This window comes from Zonotrichia leucophrys, chromosome 2 (assembly GCF_028769735.1).
Source record: "Zonotrichia leucophrys gambelii isolate GWCS_2022_RI chromosome 2, RI_Zleu_2.0, whole genome shotgun sequence".
Lineage (NCBI taxonomy): Eukaryota > Metazoa > Chordata > Aves > Passeriformes > Passerellidae > Zonotrichia > Zonotrichia leucophrys.
Genome location: NC_088171.1, coordinates 38,099,428 through 38,108,199, shown reverse-complemented (window position 1 = coordinate 38,108,199; position 8,772 = coordinate 38,099,428).

Genomic DNA, 8,772 nt, shown 5'->3' with positions numbered 1-8,772 from the left:
TTTATGCCAACAATATTTTAATATCATCTCACTTCACACTCTGCTAAACTACTTTGGTCACAGTATGGAAACAAACACTCTATATTATGGCTTGTGAGAGCAAACATACAATTGAACAGTGTACAGTGATATTAGTGTGTAGATGAAATAAAAAAGCAGCAGCAGATCTCAGGGAGATCTCATCAGTGCGCACACATACCTAAAGGGAGTAAAGAACGTGGAACCAGGCTGCTTTCAGTGGCACCCAGTGACAGGACAAGAAGCAATGGCATGAAGTGAAACACAGGTGGCTCCATATAAAATTTCTTGAGTCTCTTCTGACATTAATGTTAGTGACTTTAATCTGTTTACTAGTGTTACTGTCAGGTTCCAAACCTATGAAAGCAGAGATATAATTCACATATAGGAATGATGACAGTATCTGCAGATCAGGGAAAGTGCATTAATAACCAAGGCCTCTCACACATGGATAAACATCTAACAAATGCAGCAAATTAACTCATTCTCATACAGCCATTTATACTCCACCAGTGACTGCATCTCAGGAGTAACTTCCATTACTGTGATAAGCATGCTACAGGACTTGCTAAAAGAAACAGTTCACAGTCTCCTTGCAACATTCCATATTAAATACCAAAGGCAAGGAAGAGGTGCTGCAGAATCTTCTGGGATGCCTTAGAAAATACCTAGCAACAGTCATTCCAAAAATTTGGAGGTATCCAAACCACAGGTACATCCTGTCTGAAGAGACCTTATTGTGACTCTTCAAATAGATGATCAGAGTTCATACTTTGTTCCCCAACTACTTCCTTTACCACATTTAGCCTGTGCATAAATATCCTCATTCCCAGTGTGGGATCCCTCCCCTGGCTTCTTTACAGCTTGCTTTTCCATTATTCCTAAGCAGGAACATACATTAGATTCCTTTGACTGTGAAGGTATGAGTCTATATTTTTAGCTTCCTTCTTCCAATGCCTGAATGTCTGCACAGGGATTTCTGAGGATTTGTTTTATTAGTCATGCATGTTATTTATATCATTCTATGGTTTTCCCTGTGGTTTTCATACACTACGGTTTAAAATATTCTGACAAAAAATGGATGAATAGTTGGGGAAAAGTTTGCAATTTTCTGTCCATTCTGTTTGATCCTTGCCTGCTTTTCTTTCCTGGAAAATGAGCTGGCTAATTCTTTGCAGGCTGTGTTCCAGAATCAGCTCTTGAGAAAGAGACCCTGTGCCATATCCAGGAAGTCCTAATAAATCAGCATCTGAAAACAATAGCATGCAGAAGTGTGGTATACATGAGCCTTTAGAAAACTGCATGAAAAAGAATAATTTACCGGCCAAATCTCAACAAGTTGAAGTACTCTTGACTGGTACTCTTCTTGACTGTCAAGATCTTCACAAATTGTCCTTCATTTCACTGTTGTAAAATGCCTCAAGGAAACAGAATGAGCACCTTGGATATCTCTTGCTTCACCAATACCAAACAATTGAGTTTCCTCAAAGAGGTTTCTCAGAGGACAACAGCAGTATTAGAAGAGATTGAACATGCTGCCATAAAATCTTGCCTTAAACTTTGTGCTGTTGCACGCCCCATCAGGAGGTTATTGGCAAGAGTGTGGGGATTCATACAAGGTGATGCGAGAACGTAATATTTACACTGTGAATACAGCCATTGACTAAATCTGAATTCCAAGAAAAGAGAAAAAGACTACATAGATCATTGGAATATGTATGTTAAGATACAGAAAAAGATAATGAAAAGCTAGTGATCAATTCAGAATTCATAGACTTTAACAGCTACTGTAGAGTTTAGGATCAGATGCCATGTTTTAGCCATTTGCTGTAACTACTTTTATGCTCCATGATTTTATATTTTGCTTAGAACCCACATACTAAGATGAAAACTTTCTTACCTATCTCCTAGAAAAAGATTCAAAGTTGATCTGAAGAGAGTACATGAAGAATTCACTATTGGATATTTTTCCCTGTATATGGACTTATATTTTACACAATATGTAAAAATATTGTGATTTAATTCCATCAGAAACTTGCTTGGCTTTAAATACTAGCCATATACTTGTTTTTAATCCTTTCTCTAGTATAAAGAATTGAGGAGTCAGCAGGGCTTTGTCCCATAGATATCTTGATTTTTAAGTACTGCAATCAAGTTTCTTCAGTCTTGTCCACTGCAATGAGAGATGAAGCCTGCCTCAAAGTGATTGGGCAGCCCTTTTGATTCCCAGCACAGCTGAGGCATGGTTGATAGACACAAGCAACATGACATTACAGTTTTTCTACACATGGGTAGTCCATTAATGGGAGAGTTGAACACAGTAACAATAAATAGATGACCCATGGGCTGAAGAGAAGGAAGAAAATAAAATGGAAAATTAAATTTCAGTGGGTGAATAGCAACAGATGAAAAGAAAGAAGGAGAATGAAAATCATGCTGCTTTACTCAAAAGTTATATTAAGTTACTAAGTTCTTTAGTTCACTTCAAGAATAATTTGATTTGGGGAGAAAAATAACTTTTTGAATTTGTACCTTGTTTCCTTGTCATACCAGAATTACCTTCAAGGCCACACATGTTCTGGATTAGAAACTACTCATTGATTCAAGACAAGGAATGGATTGTAGGAACCTCATTAATAGCAATTATTAGTTTATGAAGCTCTATCCAGGCTCCCTATTTATTATGGTATTAGTTAATGAGTTGGACTCTTCCAGCCTTCCTCAGCTACTGCTGACAAGAGGAAACAAGAGAAACACTCTTCAAAGGCAACTGTCCTCTGAATGAGACATGCTTTACTTTCCATGGTTATGTGCCTGAGCAGCATCAAAAACACCTTTAGCTTTGGCAATAAAAAGTGCATGGAACTACAAGACTACTCCTTCTCCTCCTTCTCCTTGTCCCTTTCCTTTCTTCTAAACTTTTCGGGTTTTGAAATCCCGTCTGATTTGCATGCACATCTAGATTACAAGTAAAACATGTTGTGGGGCATAGATCTAGTCAGAGCTGATTTCTGTGTCTTATATGGGAGCAAACCTCCATCATTAACACAATTCTGACTTCAAAAGATTACTCAAAAGATTATTTTCCAGGAAGATACTAAAAAAGTTCTTTACAACAGTAGATTCACTCTGTCTTTTCAAAGGGTAGCTGCTTACAGTTACAGACCATTACCCTCATAATTTCCTATTCTGTTCTGCTGGCCAAAACAATTCTAGTGTTGAAGCTATGAAGATTCACTAGTGAGATGCTAAAGGTTTATGTATGCAACTGTAGGAATATATGCATGTAAATGTGTGCATACGTCTTAATATAATTAAAGGGAAATTGTTAAAATTGTGACTTAAGTACAGTATTCAAGAAGTGCACATACAGACAGATATATTTGTTCAGACACTTTTTCCACCTAAGGTTGAATACCAAATGATACACCTTAACCCTGAAGATTCAGTGCTAGTATAAAATGGGTCTCAGACTGATTATTTAGTTCATGTAAGCACAAATAATAAGACAAGAAAGTAAAGAAGAAATAATTTAGCATTGCAAGGAAAAGGAATGTGGCTATTTTTACTCCCAATAAGCCAAAGATAAACTTTCCTGAAATGCAAGAGAAGTAAAAACGTGACTCGGGAAGCTCTGAGATTCAGCAAAATGCATGTATTAAAAAATATTCTCTCTGGGGGCAATAATGAGTTTACTAACATATATAAAATCAGGTAGGTCATCTGGAGGCATTTATTTTTTAAACAGTATAAACCAAGTCCACATATTAAAAAAAGAAACTTTTCTGTGGATGATGTCTGCATCAATTTGCATTTCTGTTAAAGGACACACAAACCCCTGAAGGTGATTCTTTTATGCTATGAGTTGCAAACCACTTAGAGGAAATGAAGTGCCTGAGTCGAACTCAATTGCAAGTGGAAGACTAATTCTTTAGCCCCTCTATAAAAACCAGTCTTAAAATCTTAATGTTTGAAGAAAATATTATCCTCTGAAGGCTCATATTCCAATCTCTTCAAAGTCATTATCGATTGTACTTATTCCTACCCTGAAAATACCATCAAGTGGAAATTTGACAGGCTTGTTGAAACACAAGTTTTACAGATGCCTTCAGAGGAGTTCACATTTTATAATTATTTGCACTAAAATTATGTAAATACTGCACAAAACTTATGTGCCATCATTTGATATCTAATGTTTTAGGAGTTTGGTCAAATTCTACACCAGGAATATCTGCTCAACATTACCCTAAAGTGAGTCCTGGTTAAATGGTGAGGAACTTGGCCCTTTTTCCTTACATTCCATAATCTACAGCACTGAGATTGTCTCAGAGAACACTTCATTAAAATAAATCTCATCTTTTGCCACTATCTTGTCATTTACCTCATGGTGGGAGAAAAGTGCTGCCAAATTGCTTACTGAGCTTTGATAGGTTTTCCCACAGATATGGCTTAATTTAACATATCCCTTAGTTCTTTTCCTTAACACCATCTTGTAGATTATCCTTCCTGAGTAGTCTTTTTTTTCCTGTACCAGGAAAATGATGCATAGTGTGAAGCCATCCATCACAAGCTGGAAGCAATGTATCCACTAATGTGAAGCTTACTGCCTCCAGCTCAGTGAGCACATCATACATCTTCTTGAATGTGCCCACAGCACTTCCACTGTGGGCTGTTTCCACTGGATCTGGCTCTTCCCTGGCTGGAACAGCTCTCTGAGGTACCCCCAGGACCAGCCTGGGGAGAGGTCCAACTCCATGGCAGGGCTTCCTGCCCTATTTATCTGCTGCAGGTAAATTATATGTCCATTTCTAGATAATTCCCATTTTTCCTCACCTGCTCACATTATTTATCAACTTTATATTTTATTAGAAGTTATACCTGTCTTTGTACCCATCTCCCTTCTACTCTATTAGCTACCCAGTAAAGAACATTAAAAAGTCTGAATATTGTGTAAAGCAACAAAATATTCTCACACACCACAACTGCACACTTTGTAAATATTTTTACTTTATCAAACAACAATAATGTTCCTGTCTCTTATGTTCCCACACAATCCTCTTCAGCACTGGTCTCAAAAAGTGGCCTTCCATTAACTGTGAACTCATTTAATGGCAACTGATGGCATAAAGACATTAATCTATCTGACTACACTCACAGGAGTCATTTAGTCTGAATGCTCCCCCCTAATGACAAAATCAATAATCACCTTCTTTTAACAAGTTCATCTGTATGTGAAAGCTCTTTAATAATTTCCTCTATTTCATGTATCATTTCTTCATGACTATTCAGTTTTTCCAAAAGGAGTCTTTCCAAGATGAGATCAGATTTTATCTATTCTACAATAGCTACACTAAGTTTTTGTGCATCATTCCAGTGGGCCATAATAGTTTTTCCTTTTATCTGCCAAGAATTTCAGAACCTGTTCAAATGTACTGAAAAGTCCACATCATATGTCAAATGATGACTCAGTGGGGTTATTTGGAAAGACATTTTGGAGAAGAGCAGCTCCTCGGAGTTCCATTTTAATAACGTTAGGAGTGTCCATGTCAGACACAGCGTCCTCACCTCTTACTCTTTGTCACAGGGGATGTTAACTGAAACGTTGATACAGTGATGGCCTGACTGGCCTCAAAAGCAAACTTCTGAATTTACAGTATTTGAGAGCATCCAAAATTAGGCAAGAGGAGTTCACCCATCCTAACTAAATGGCAGCAGAATCACTGTTACTTTTGAATGAGAAAGACAGCCACCTTTCAAGTTAAACTGAATTTGAGAATTACTTTCACAACCATAATTTTTCATGTCATCTCCTTATTATCCAACACTCCAAGTGGCTTTTTCACTATTTTTGCAATTACTGCTCAGTAACTGTAATCTTTGAAATGAAGTAGAGCCTTTCAGTATCACTGTATTAAGGAAAATAATAATAGCCTATTGACTGCAGTTTAGTCAATGATCCATTCGTTATTCTGTCTTAAAGTCTTCCGGAGTTTGAAAAATAATATATTTAATTATCTTAAAAGTCAATATAAGCACAAATGAGGGACTGCAATGAACCAAAGTTGTTACGATAATTAATGTAGTTGCGAAAACAGGGGATCAAGCTGTTCACCCCACACTTTCTTAGCCACCTTTCCCAGGCTAATAGTCTGTACAAAGAATCAGATATAAACCCACAGTAAAGTTTTGCTCCTCCAGAGATCCTTAGCTTTAAATGTGACATGAGTGCACATTCTACACAGATGAAACAGGGTAATAGCTATCTAAAGTGCCAGCGCTCATTTAAAAGGTGAGATATGATACCTCATATACTTGGTAGGTGAAGTAGTTTTGTTGCATACTTCACTTTAAATGTCAGGCACCCTGATCAGATGATAGAAGAGACAGATTGTGCATAAAAGTTAGTGTCTTAATCAGATCATCCACTCCTATATCATGGTTCAGTTACTTCCCATGACATATTCCAATCCTGATTTTTTAGTTTAATATAATTATTTTTCTGAGAGTGGAAGAACAAACTCAAGAGAGTTAAAAATCAAACTAATGAAAAAAGTAATGGATAAAGAATCAAGACATAAATCTTCATTTTCCCCTCACAATTTGCTTTGAGAGGACTTCCAGCATCAACATACCACATGAACCACTGAGAGGTCAGTTTGGACAAAACTGTTTGAACTAGTAGGCTTACATGGGAGGCCTTGTTGATTTAGTAGTCTAGTACTACCAGGTGCAGACTGGCAGAGAAAAACATGTACAACTGACCTTCCACCTCACCTCAGAAAGAACATCACTCATCAGCAGCCACACATTTCTGTTACCTCCTGCAGTCATCTGATTCAGACTAAAACATTCACTTGGCTTTCAGACAAAAATGGGAAAGACAGAGTGTTCAAACACAGCATGGTCCTAAGCATTCCCCAGTGAGACAGACACTGAAGCTTCCTTTCATGTTCCTGCCTTTTTAAAAAGCAGCATGCAAACAGCAGTTCTGTCTCATTCCAAAATCTCAGGACTGCATTCGTTCATCCTAAAATAGCTATAACTAATACTTATCTCACTTAAATTGTGAGATTGCTTTTGTATTTAAAATTATGTCTTTTAGCCATAAAAGCTTTTTAAAAAGCAACTCAATAAAATTCCTGTCTTTTTCACACAGAACCAAATTATTTCTTTCTCCCTCATCCATCCTGGCAAAAGCAAGGGCAATGAATCTTTAGTGCATTTTTACTCACATAGGCTATTCCAGCAACTGTTCAGAATATTTATCTCTGGGTTAACTATATCTTCAGAATAACTTAAATCAATTTTTGAAATTTCATTTTCCCCCAGGGAAAAATGTCTGTCTTTCAAGGTAGTTATGTAAATACAAAGTTATAAAATTATTGTTTTAAGGATGTTTAATTGTTGTTTCTTTAACTGGCCATGAATAATATTTTGATTTTAGGTATTTATCTTCTATTGCAGTACTATGTTTGGTACAATAACTATCCATCAAGACAACAAGCCAGCATGTATAAACACTTATTCTGACCACGTACAAAACCTTTTTCATCTACGGGTCACAAACTTGAGAGTTTTTTTCCACCAGTGTGCCTAAGAAAGCCATATCCTATCAGCCATAAGTATGCATCTGTTGAAGAGCCCAGGCCATGGCCCCAATTGCAGGAATGTTTACAGCAGCCTTTTTAACATCCTATAGTGCATTTTAAGAGAGTGTAAGTGCTTTCAAATGATGTTCTGTTTTACCATGTCCTTATGTTTCCCATGATTCTAGTGGCAAACTTCTTTGTCAGACCATATGCCCTTTCCCAGAATACACTTTTGACTACTTTAAAGGCAACAAACCAGCACCGATATTTTGGGCCAGGTAACTGCCACGTACTTTCAGCCTGTTTCCATTCTGCTTAACGAGTTTGTTCTGTTCAATATCACCAAATGAAAGTTGAGTTCCACCAAAGTATAAAAAAATTGGAGTCAGGTATTCTGGCTAGCATATCTCTATTTTCATTTGGTTTTTTTTTCATATTATTTCTCCCATTTGATATAGTAATCATGAATTTAGTTGTGTGGCTACTCTGGAAATCAGTATGTACAAGAGGGCTTCTTCCTACAGCACAGGAATGGCATTCCCAGGTAAAAGAAAAAGTGTGGCATCTCAGGAACGTCAGCAGTGTTTAGCTGCTCTTTTAGCTATGAAGAAAGGTAAGAATTGTGGGGCAGTCCTCTGTATCATGGAAACATGGCAGGAAAGCACTAACTCTCGTGACACAGTCTAAGCCATAGACATCAGCTAACACTCATGTTATAAATGGAACCAAGATTTTGTTCTCTGCTATTGAAAAAACATGTCCTACAAGGTCTGAATAGGACTTCTGCCAGCAGGGAATAGCAGTAGTGTGAAAGCATGTGATGAAGTGGACAGCAACTGAAAGCACAGCAGCTAGAAACATCCTCTCATATCTATATGCATTACTTTCAATCCATCTGAATTCCTTTTGATCTTGTATAATGGGATTTCCTTGTATAATGGAATTCCTGTAAATGGAACACACAAATTATCTTATTTTTCCAGTTTCACAGCCTTTCATTTTCATTCTCTTGCTTCATTATAATCCAAACATTTATAGTCTATTTTTATTGCCCTATGTCTCAATTACTTTTATCTCCTATACTTAGATGAATTCTCTATCCATAACACTTTATAAGGGAAATAACCAGACTTGACCGCAGTGTTCAAAATAAACTTTTTTCTGA